The sequence below is a fragment of the Mauremys mutica genome, chromosome 12 (genome assembly GCF_020497125.1).
Source record: "Mauremys mutica isolate MM-2020 ecotype Southern chromosome 12, ASM2049712v1, whole genome shotgun sequence".
Classification (NCBI taxonomy): domain Eukaryota; kingdom Metazoa; phylum Chordata; order Testudines; family Geoemydidae; genus Mauremys; species Mauremys mutica.
The window spans coordinates 60470867-60483188 of NC_059083.1; the positions used below are offsets into that span (position 1 = coordinate 60470867).

The following is a 12322-nucleotide window of genomic DNA, read 5'->3' on the forward strand; positions in this document are numbered from 1 at the left end:
GGTAACAGGGGCAGAGGTTGGAAGTTTCTTTGTACTGGAGAGGTAGATGCAGCTCCTCTTTCCCTCCCCTTTCTGGGTAGAGGTTACTCCAAATTTGGAGGTGGGAGGGTCTGAATTCCTTGTTTTCAACCCCCTTCAAAGCTGAATAGCAACCAATCATCCCATTGCTCCCCACTGGCAACAACTGGCAGGCAAATATATTAGCTTAACCTTTTTAATAAAATGATTTACAGTGAAATACTTGAAATGCCAACATTATCTTTCATTAATGCCAACATTAGCCTTCAGGGTTAACGTCCCTAAACTGAGATTATTGGGGCAGTTCCCACCTCTTAGCTCTTTTGTTTCAGAAGATTTGCACAGGTAGCACTACATCATTACCCATGGGTCACATTTTGAAGGTTTTCTTCACAGCCTTTAGTGGTTAAACACATTTAAGAAAGAAAGAAAGAAAGAAAGAAAGAAAGAAAGAAAGAAAGAAAACTGATTCTGGAAGAGAGTTCTGCATATCCAGTAAGGAAGACAATTATGCATTAACTAAAGTGGCTGCACAATCACATTATAATATACAACAAGGAGTCTTGTGGCACCTTAAAGACTAACAGATTTATTTGGGGATAAGCTTTCGTGGCTAAAAAACCTCACTTCTTCCTTGTTGTTTTTATGGACATGGCTCCCCCTGATACTTGATTATAATATACAGTATCCCAGTTACGCTTATGTCAGTGAAGTTCCATAACTGCAGGAGCCAGACAGGTTTGTCCTGCTTTTAGGCACAAATTCCATGTGCTAACGGTGATAAGACGCCCCAGGCTGCGGATTTCAGGGAGGTTGCTTCATCTTTTGGGTGGGCAGGACACCACACTGTGAAGACCCAAGATTTAGGGGCGGGGGGAAGGTTGGGTCAAGAAAAAGCATGTTGCAAAACCCCAAATTTCTGACCAGCTCCAATCCATTTAGATCTGCTTTAAGGCGGACAGAGAGATTGACAGCATGAGCAACTTCCCTCTTCTGATCTAAGAGGTGATTGACAAATAAACACCAAACAGCTGCCTCATTCAGCGAGCCCTGAATCAGGCAAGGGGCTGCAGAAACAACATAGAATTTCAGGGCAAAAGCCCTACCCACTAGGAAGATAAATAAAGTTGCACTTGTAACCTGACCTTTGGCATTGCCCAACTTCTGCCTGGTTTGCTTACAACATTAGTGCTCTCAATGTGGTATTGTTTATGATCTGATCCGTGTACATAGGAGGCATAGCCAGCAACTCAATAGTTAATTCAACAATGTTTCAGTTTTTCATTCAAGGGTACCTCTGACCGGCTTTTGTCTCAGAACAGAACACATTTCCTGAACTTCACTACTCTCTTTGCTGGGCTTTGGTAAGTCTCTGTAATCAAATCTTTCACACAGTGGGGTTTCCCTCTGTCATCGTCACCCTAGACAGCAGCACCTTCCTGGGAAAGTCCCAGGACACAAAAGATTTTCAAGAAAGTTGCTGTCCCAAGAGTGGGGCCCAGAGCTGCTGGGAACCTGGCTGATTTTGGCAAAGCAAGAAGGATGTTAGGATCGGGGACAGGTTGGGGCAAAGACTGGGCACGATCTGGACTGATCTGGATGCAAACCACCCTGCTTTCAGCTAGACTGATTTGGACAGCAGGGGTCAGGCGGGTTTGCCTATTGCTAAGGCAAATCAGGCTGTTTGGAACAGATGCCTTTGAGACCAGATGCCTCACTGTCAAGAAGGGAAAAGTCCAAGGCAACAAAGTGGAATTTGCAAAAGCAGCGGGGACTGAAATACACCTCGGTAAATTGCCGGATGAGAAGAACTCCATTTCCTGTGCGAGCACAGCCACAAGTACAAATAACCCAACAAGGTGCATGCTCTTTCCTTCCTCTCATCACTAGCAAGAGAGAAGGAAATCACAGTGCTGGCTGGCTGCTTTATTCTGGACTGAATGAGATGGGGGCCAGGGGGCTGGATTCCTTCCGAAGGGAGAGAGACGACAAGCTCTTAGAAAATGGACAACAGGGAAGGTGAGGAAGGAGGGATGAGGGTGGGGGCTAAGGCAAGTATCAAAGATGCAGAGCTGGTTTGAGATCACATGGGCCACTCTTGTAATCACAGGGTCTCCCAGAACGTAGGGCCAACCCCACGATAATGCGGCAAAGCAATATTCAAATCCCACCCCAGGAGATAGAGTGGAACCTGTTTGATAATCAAAGTTTCCTCGTTACAGCAGGAACGCAGATGACTCAGGCAGAGGGGACGGCTGCTGCAGAGCTTAGGCCAGCATAACTCCATGGGACATCCGCAGCCTTCAGTCACCAGTTTGGTAAGCCAGGGCAGTGCTGTGTCCCTGTTAAAAATATATTCAAGCAAAAGCATTCCAGCTCTGAAATCCGCGGGAAGCCAGGAACATGTGGCCCGGTGAGGCAGTACTGTGCCAGCAGTGACCACCATGGATTCAGGGTCCCAGGCCTCTGCAGGAATTCTGGACTCCGACCACCATCACCATGTTACTTCCACACCAGCTTTGCATCATGAGTATCCAGGACCTTGACATGAGTGCTGGAGAGCCCTGGATCTCTAACCCTGTCACCCCACCCTACGGCTATATCTAGACATGAACATGCTGCCTATGAGGATTGGTCAGAAGATCATAGGCTACCTTTAAAGCAAACGGGACATTTAGTCACAAACTCCACTTCCTTCTGCAGGTGTCATCGAGGGGTGCAATGCAGTCTGCCGAGAAGGGAGAGCGGAGCACACCTCAGCTCTGCTGCCACAGGAGGGTATTTTTATGAAATACAGCATAACGCAATTCAGTGTCCTGTAATTCGAGATGTATCTGCTGTAACATGTAGCCAACATATCCCAGTCATGCCAATAGCACCCCCTTTCTGCAACTCTTGTGAACAAGCCTTTAAAGTAAGGCCACAAGCACCCAGCACGTGACCATTGCACCATCGCCACATAATTAATGAACTTGTTGGCTAAGGCTGAATTCTTGCCCTCACATCCCCCCATTATAAGCCACTGTTCCCAGGCAGCTTTTTGCCTTTCCTGGTGTAACAAGTCCCAAGGGTTTTCTTTGGGGATTGAACTCTGGACCTAAAAGCAAAGGCCACCCCAGTCATAGACTCCAAGGCCAGAAAGGACCATTGTGATCATCTAGTCCAGGGGTCGGCAGCCTTTCAGAAGTGCTGCGCCGAGTCTTCATTTATTCACTCGAATTTAAGGTTTTGCGTGCCAGTCATACATTTTAACGTTTTTAGAAGGTCTCTTTCTATAAGTCTATAATATAGAACTAAACTATTGTAAAATAAATAAGGTTTTTAAAATGTTTAAGAAGCATCAAATGCAGAGCCCCCCAGACCGGTGGCCAGGACCTGGGCAGTGTGAGTGCCACTGAAAATCAGCTCATGTGCCGCCTTCGGCACACATACCATAGGTTGCCTACTCCTGATCTAGTCTGACCTCCTGTATAGCACAGGCCAGAGACCCGCCCCCAAAATAATTCCTAAAGCTGAGTTTTTAGAAAAACCCTCCAATCTTGATTTAAAAATGGTCAGTGATGGAGAATCCACCATGACCCTTGGTAAATAGTTCCTATGGTTAATTACTCTCACTGTTAAAAAATTATGCCTTATTTCCAGGCTCAATTTGCCTAGCTTCAACTTCCAGCCAATGGATTTTGTTATACCTTCCTCTGCTAGATTAAGGAGCCACTTTTAAACATTTGTTCCCCATATAGCTACCTATAGACTGTGATCAAGTCACCCCTCCACCTTCTCTTCGTTAAGCTAAATAGATTGAGGTCCTTAAGTCTCTCATACTATAAGGCAGGTTTTCTAAACTTATAATTATTCTTGTGGCTCTTCTCTGAACCCTCTCCAATTTATCAATGTCCTTCTTGAATTGTGGGCACCGGAACTGGACACAGTATTCCAGCAGTGGTCGCACCAGTGCCAAATAGAAAGGTAAAAACCTCTCTATTACTACTCCAGATTCCCCAGTTTATGCATCCCAGAATTGCATTAGCTCTTTTGGCCTCAGCATCACACTGAGAGTTCATGTTCAGCTGATTATCCACCACAACCCCCAAATCTTTTTCAGGGTCCCTGCTTGAGGATAGAGTCCCCCATCCTGTAAGCATGGCCTCTATTCTTTGTTCCTAGATGGATACGTTTACATTTAGCCATGTTAAAATGCATATTGTTTGCTTACACCCAGTTTACCAAGCGATCCAGATCATTCTGTATCAGTGACCTGTCCTCATCATTATTTACCAGTCACACAGTTTGTGTGTCATTTGCAAACTTTATCGGAATGATTTTATCAGGTCACTGATAAAAATGTTAAATAGCATAAGGCCAAGAACTGATCTCTGCGGAACCCAACTGGAAATATACCAAGAGGAGCAAATCACCTTAGGTGGGAGACCAAACCTGAAAATGTGATTTTCCCAACAAAGCCACAAATGCATTAATAGAATTTTATCAGTGTCAATGGTTTGCAGCCAGTGACGAATGCTATAATCACACCTTAATTCACGGTTATTGGGCTCAATACAGAGGTAGTTGGGTGAAATTCTATAGCCTGTGTTATGAAGGAGGTTGGACTAGCTGATCTAATGGTCCCCTCTGGCCTTAAAAATCTTTGAATTTCAGCCTGCCGCGGTCCAAATGCATGACAAAGACCCATAGTGAGGGGCACAGAAATTATTCACGCAGGAAACTCACAATGCTCGGGGACCCGTCCTTTTAGGGTATCTATCTGACTTTTGCACCATGGTTCTTCATTTCAGATGTAAATAATTCTCAACATAATAAGTGAAGGAGGCCAGATGTGTGCGGTGTGTACTTAACTTTGAGTCTATAATGAGGGACATCCCTAGAAATGAGGCGCGCTGGTGATACATGTCTGCAATCAGTCCGTCATTCTTAATGAAGTGCCAGCCCAGGCAATGTGTGAGCACTGGAGTTGGTAGAGCGAACACTCCTTTCCTTACCAACCTAAGCCCATTAGCCAGGCAGGGCCTACCCAGCTCAGGATCAGGCACTTGCCAGCTGAGGGCACTGAAAAGTTAAATACAAAACCTGTATAATATCCTAAAGGAAAACGTTCCTTCTTCTTGGGCATGCAGGTGGGCTGCCTATTTCTCTCAGTTGGATGAGATGTGCAATCTGAAGCAATGAGAGCCCGTTTACATTGCTCTACAGCACACTGATTCTGGGCTGACCTCAGTGCAGGAGCGATGAACGCACTGCAGAGAACAGACGCTATATATAAGCTCGCACAGTGACCTAGGACTAGTCCTTCTGCTCCAAAACCACACATCTCTGCCACCTAAACTATAGAAGACCCCAAAACAGGGAAGTTGGAATCATGGTGGAATGTCCTATAGCCTGTCTATGGGAGGTCATTAAAGGGTAACATCACCCACGCACACTGAGTTGGAGCATTGTAGTGCAGTCACTCCGGCATACACAAAGAATTAAGAAAGGCAAGAAGGTGGTGAGGCCTGGAAGGGTATCCCAGTAGCTCTGTTCCCTCTTTGGACACACTATGCTGGGACAAATGCAGAGCAGCAGCAGGGTTCTATAGAGAGCTGTCCATTACAAAGCATCTCTTGCTGATTTTATTCTCAAATCCAGAGAATTCAGATGCAGTAGCTCCCATAGCAGTTTGGACTGTCTCCAGTGGAGATAATCTGCTACAGGATGCAGGCACTGCAGGGAGAAAAGATCATTTAAAAATCTTAGCCTGTTCTGCTGCTTTATTGCACCCTAAATGCTTCCTTACAAAATTAAAGTAGCATCAGGTCATGGTGGCATCCAGGAACTCCCAGGGTCCATTCCCACCAACCTCACGGGGTACTGGGCAAGTCAACTTTCAGCCTGATTTTCCTAGTCTGTAAAATGGGAACATCACACAAGGAGCTGCATTCACGATTTCTAAATCAGAGGCTCAGAACCAGAGCACACAAACTACATTGGCCCAGTCAGAGCACTGGTGCTTGACTTGGTGGTGATAACCTTTCAGACACTGCTGAAGTGCGCTACACGTACAAGTTACCCGTACTTCACAGACATTAATTAATCCTCACAAGACCCTTGCGAGTTTAGTAGGCAGGTAAATATGAGAAAACAGAGACAGATTAGTTAACAGCCTTGTCTTCAGAAGTGCTGAGCGCTCCTGAGTCCCACGGTAGTTCAGCATCTTTGAAAAAAGCCAAAGTCATCAGCCACTTGCTGAAGGACAGCAAGTCAGTGGAAGAAGTGGGATTAGACCACAGCGATCCTCACTTTCTGACCCAGGCTCCAACCAGCAGACCACACTGCCTCCAACACCATGTCAGGATAGGTCGAGCTGTTTTTTGCAGCTAAGGGTATGTCTATACTACCAGATTAGTTCGATTTAACTTAATTCGAATTTGTGGAATCGACTTTACAAAGTCGAATTTGTGTGTCCACACTAAGGACACTAATTCGACTTTGTGAGTCCACACTAACGGGGCAAGCGTCGACACTGGAAGCGGTGCACTGTGGGAAGCTATCCCGCAGTTCCCGCAGTCCCCGCTGCCCATTTGAATTCTGGGATTTCCCCACAATGCATGCTGGGGGGAAAAATGTGTCGAGGGTGGTCTTGGGTAACTGTCATCATCAACGTGCTTTCGGATGTCTCAAGGGGAGATGGAGGAGCTTACTGACTCGCTCGGATCTCAGCGAAACCAATATCCCCATTGTTATTGCAGCTTGCTGTGTGCTCCACAATCTCTGTGAGAGCAAGGGGGAGACCTTTATGGTGGGATGGGAGGTTGAGGCAAATCGCCTGGCTGCTGATTATGCTCAGCCAGACAGCCGTGCAATTAGAAGAGCCCAGCGGGAAGCGCTGTGCATCCGGGAGGCTTTGAAAGCTAGGTTCCTTAGGGAGCAGGGTAACCTGTGACTGTTCAGTTTCTTTACAGAGAAGCTGAACCTGCCCCTGCTTCAGTTACTGTTGACTTTCTTCTGTGGTTACATACCTCATTCACCACGTTTCCCCCCTTCCAACACACGTTTAAAAATAAAGTTAATGGAACATTGTTAATTAACAACGTTTTCTTTATTAATGAATTCGCGTTAAAGGGTTGAAACAGGGACGCAGACTGTGGTGGGTAGGGTGTGCAGTGATGTTAACACCGCTTCTACACTCGAGGAATGATAGGCTCCTGCTCCTAGAGCGGTCTGCAGTGCCGGACTGGTTGTTTCAACGGAGCCTGCCATCCCTCCTTTTTGGGACTCTGTGTGCGGGGGCTATATGACCTTGTGGCGGGGGAGGACGGTTACAGATTCCCCTGCTGCGTGGCTCTGTGGTCCGGGACAAGGACCACTGCATAAGTTCTGTAACCGCCCTCCCATTCCACAAAGTCATGTACCCCCCACCCACACAGAACATGGAAAACACCTCCCAGACCAACCAGGGTGCCTACTGACTGCACTGTGTGTGTGACCTGCTGTTGATCCTGCCCCCATGTCTGTACCCTGGTAAAGGTGACTGTCCTATGCAATTAACAACCCCCTTCCCCCCCTTCACAGACAGTCTTCTGCAGAAAAACTTGACGGAAATAGTAATTAACAGCAAACTACTTTTAATAATCAACTACACAGTTAGGGGATGAAATTGGGATTGGGGCTTCGGTGAGCCAGGAAGGGAAGGACTTCTCAACATTTAGGGAATGAGAGCCTTCTTGTATTTGTGCACTCTGCAGGGGTGCAGTGACAGTTTTCACGGCTCCTGTCGCCCCTCCTTCTTGTTACTTTGGGTGAGGGGGGTTTGGGACTTTGTGGCAGGGGAGGGTGGTTGCAGATACAGTGCAGGGGGACTCTTTCCTCCTGCCTGCGGTCCTGCAGAACATCTACAAGGCGCCGGAGCATGTCAAATTTTCCCTGGGCATTTCCTGTGTGGCTGGTCAGAACATCCAAGCTCGGACTGCTGTCCAGAGCATCGACAGAGTGGTGCACTGTGGGATAGCTCCCGGAGCTACTAAGATTGATTTCCGTCCACACCTAGCCTAATTCGACATAGCCATGTCGAATTTAGCGCTACTCACCTCGTTGGGGAGGAGTACAGAATTCGAACTAAAGAGCCCTCTAGGTTGAACTAATTAGCTTCCTGGTGTGGACAGGGGCACGGTTAAGTCGAATTAACGCTGCTAAATTCGACATAAACTCCTAGTGTAGACCAGGCCTAAGAAATTAACAAGAAAGTCCAACAACTTGTGACTGAACAGCCAATCCCAGAGAAATCTCACTTTCGTACAGGAAACAGAGACTCACCAGCTGCTCTTTGGGGCAGAGGCCATCATTTTTGGTTTGTTTGTACAGCACCTAGCACAATTGGGTCCCAGTCCACGACCGGGTCTCCTAGGTGCTAGGGTAATACAAATAAATATTACAAACACTGAGTTTGGACTAGCGCCTGAAGCACGCTACATAGGCTTGTACAGAATAGCACCTTGAAATGTTTCTGCTTTGATCTCCAGTGTCAACAAAGATTACAACATCACACCTCGAATCGAGCAACAGCCAGGCCAATATCAGGGCCGGGGGAGGGGGGAGGTGGCTAGGAAGGATGAGGCTTGAAGGTTTCTTTTCTCAGAATTACACTGCAATACTTGGCATCAGCACGCCTCCTCCAGCGGCTGCTACCTCCTGAATTCTGCAGCTGCGGTTAACGCTTCCCCTTTGCTTCTTGTTAAAAGGGACAACTGTCAACTTCAAAAAAAAAATAATAAACCAAACTCGCCACATGACTCTGAGCCAGCTGGTACAAGTGACACCCAGGATCAGTAGAACAGACAGGTTGCCAGAGTGAAAAACATTTGTCTATTTTTTCACTTTGTTTCCATTGGGCACTTGATGTCTCACTGTGACTAAATCAATTCACTGTAATAATTTGCCTGTGTGTGTGAATCTTTAAAAAGTCTTGTAAGTTAAAGGAACATTGGGAAAAATTTTCAAAATGTGTCTAAGTCCCACTGAAAAAAAAATCAAGTCAGTCAATAGGACTTAGGTGCTTTTGAAGACTGCACTCATTGTCAGGGTTCACATCACTAAAATGTGTCCTAGTCCCCTCCCCTGATTTTTGTTCCACTGAGTTCTAGGTACATCTCTCACTTCTCCCCACAAGTCATATATTTCAGTGGGCTTTTTTCTTTGATCTAAACAAAAGAATAGCAGTAGCCCTGTATGCAGGGGCAGCCCCATGCTAAGCCAGTCACTCACTATGGAGCAAAGGCTTGCAAGCATAGTACTGGAAAATAAAATACAGTATTAAATATGCAGGCATGCAGAAAATTATCTGTGATCATAGAATCAGGATCAGGTATACCTATGTTTCCAGCACAAACAGTAATTGCTTTCCTTTCAAGTCAGTTACTTATTTCAGATTAAGAAACACAACAAAAGCAAGAAAGAGCCAAAATAAATTGGCAAAGCAATTAATAAAGGGTGCAAAAAGCATCAATGCAAAACTGTGGCCAGTAGGCTTAAGGTTAAGAAGGAATTCTTTAAATATATATTAGGAATAAACAAACTCCTTGCAATAGTATAGGTCTGATACTAGAGAAGGATGGCAAAATTGTCACTCATGGTGCAGAAAAAGCAGAAGTGATTCAATAAATATTTCTGTTCTGTATTTGGAAAGAAGCAGGATGGTGAATTCATATACCACAGTGATAATGAAATGCTTTCTATTCCATCAGTAACTAGAGAGGATGTGAAAGAATTGAGGATGTTAACGTTATTTTTTTTTTAAATCGGCAGGACCAGAGAAGTTGCTCCCAGGAGTAGCAAAAGAATTGGCTGATGAGCCTTTGAAACCATTAATAGTAATTTTTAACAAATCTTGGAACACTGGGGAAGTTCTAGAGGACTGGAAAAAAAGTAAATGTTTTGTCAATATTTTAAAAAGGTAAACAGGAGGATCCAGGTAACTATAGGCCAGCTAGTCAGATACTAATGCTCGCCAAAATCATGGAAAAACTGATGTGGGATGCAAATTGGTAAAGAATTAAGAAATGGTAATAAAATTAATGCCACTCAACGTAGTTTTATGGAAACAAGGCTTGTCAAATTGCTGGTTTTTTTAAATGGGATCACAAATGTGGCTGGTAAAGGTAACTGCGTTAACATAATAGATTTATACTTCGGGATGACGTTTTAGACCCATGTGACATTCTGATAAAAATGTAGCCCAAATTGAATGGATTAAAAACCCGTTAAATGGGGAATCATCAGTGAATGGGGGTGTTTCTAAGGGGGCCCCACAGGGGTCTGTTCTTGTGAATTGGAAGAAAATATAAAATCAATACTAGTAAAATTTGCTGAGGGCACAAAAATTGATAGAGTGGTAAATAATGATGGGGACAGGTCAGTTATACAGCGCAACCTGGATTGCTTGGCAAGGCAGGGCCATTTGAACAATGTGTTTTAATAGATACAGCCAAATGCAACGCCATGCAGCCAGGAACAAAGAATGTAGGCCACATTTACAAGCTGAGGGTCTGTAACTGGGAACTCAGTGACACTAAATGACTTAGAGGCCATGATAAATAACCATTTGAACATAAGCTAATAGCATGATGCTGTAGCTAAGAGGTTGCAAGCGATCACTAGATATATAAGTAAGGGAATATTGAATAGAAGTAGGGAGCAGATATTACCTCTATATACAACATTATCGAGATCACTACTTCATGCTATGCCCAGTTCTTGTGTCCAAACTTCAAAAGGGATGTTGAAAAATTGGAAAGCATTCAGAAAAGAGCTACAGGTTGAACCTCTTTAATCTGGCACTCCCTGGTCCGGCAACATCCATGGCCCGGCATAGGCGCTGACTCCATGGCTGCTCCAGGGCTGAAGCACCCACGGGGAAAAATTACTGGGTGCAGAGCATCCACTGGCAGCAATCTCCCCCTTCTGCCCCCCTCTCCCCATGCCTCTCGTGCTTACCAACTCCTCCTACTCCCTCCCAGCACTTCAGGAGCTCCGTGAACAGCTGAGTCACAGCGTTCAAGCTCCGGGAGGGAAGGGGAGGACCTGGGGCCAGTGGCTAGAACCCCAGGCAAGGGGCTGGCGGCTGAGACCTGGGGCTGGCATCAGAGCCCCCGGGGGGGGAGCAGCAGCGGGGCCCCCAAGCAGGAGGCCACACTGGGTGCAAAGCATGGGGGTGCTGCTGCAGCTCCCGTAACCTACTTCCTGTGCCTATGGAGACCTGCTGGCACTCTGCATTGACCTCCCGTAGTTCGGCAAATTCTCTGGTTTGGCACCAGTCATGTCCCAAGGGTGCCAGACTAGAGAGGTTCAACCTGTACAAGAATGATTCAAGGTCGGGAAAACCTGCCTTCCAGTGTGAGATTAAAGCAGCTCAATCTATTTAGTTTATCCAAGAGAAGGTTAAAAGGTGACTTGATCAGAGCTTACAAGTACCTACATGAGAAGAGATTTCTGACAGACTGATCTTCAATCTAGCAGATAAAGGCTAGACAAGATCTAATAGCCGGAAGATGAAGCTAGACAAATTCAGATTAGAAATTAGGCACATTTTTTTAACACAAGTGTAATTACTCAATTTACCTATGGTTTCTCCATCACTTGAAGTCTTTAATTCAAAATTAGATACCTTTCTAAAAGATACAATATAGCTCAAACCAAAGATATGGGCTTGATGCCAAAGTTTAAGGGTGAGTGTTTTTGGCCAGGGTTTTGCAGGAGTTCAGACTAGATAATCATTATGATCCATCTGGCCTTAGAAACCTATTAATCTAAAGTCTCCACGAAAACGTGCAGCATTCAACTCCCTGATAGCATGCTGCATCATCTCTGTCTTACAAAACAGCAGCTGCAGACAAGCACGTATCTAGAAACATAAAGGTGCCGGGTACTGAAAACAACCCGTGACAGTTGCATACACCAACACAGCACACCCAAAGCTGGGACACACCCATTCTTTTTCCATACCCCGATTTAAAAATGGCTGACTCAGCTGGCTGAAAAGGGCTGTATACTTTGGTCATCTCGGGGGAAAGGGAAGAAGGTTGGTAGTTATCCCAGGCTGAAACCTGGCTCTAAGATCTCAATCCAGAGTTACTGATATCCAAGTTATAAAACCCTGAAAATAAGGGTAGCAAAGACAGGCCGTCCCTGAACTGCAGTGACCGGCGAGTAAAGCACAGAGATACCAGTAGCAAGACGGAAATTCAGGGCCAGTTTCTGACGTGTTTACCCACACAGAGTAATACCTTACTCTATATGCAGTCTCCATGTCTTCAGT

General features: G+C 45.5%; 1 protein-coding gene across 2 annotated transcripts in view; it reads right to left on the reverse strand.

Moving 5' to 3' along the window:
* The window catches only part of PIK3R5 (phosphoinositide-3-kinase regulatory subunit 5), a 106529-nt gene that overhangs the window by 42273 nt on the left and 51934 nt on the right, over positions 1 to 12322 (reverse strand). The window lies entirely within an intron of this gene.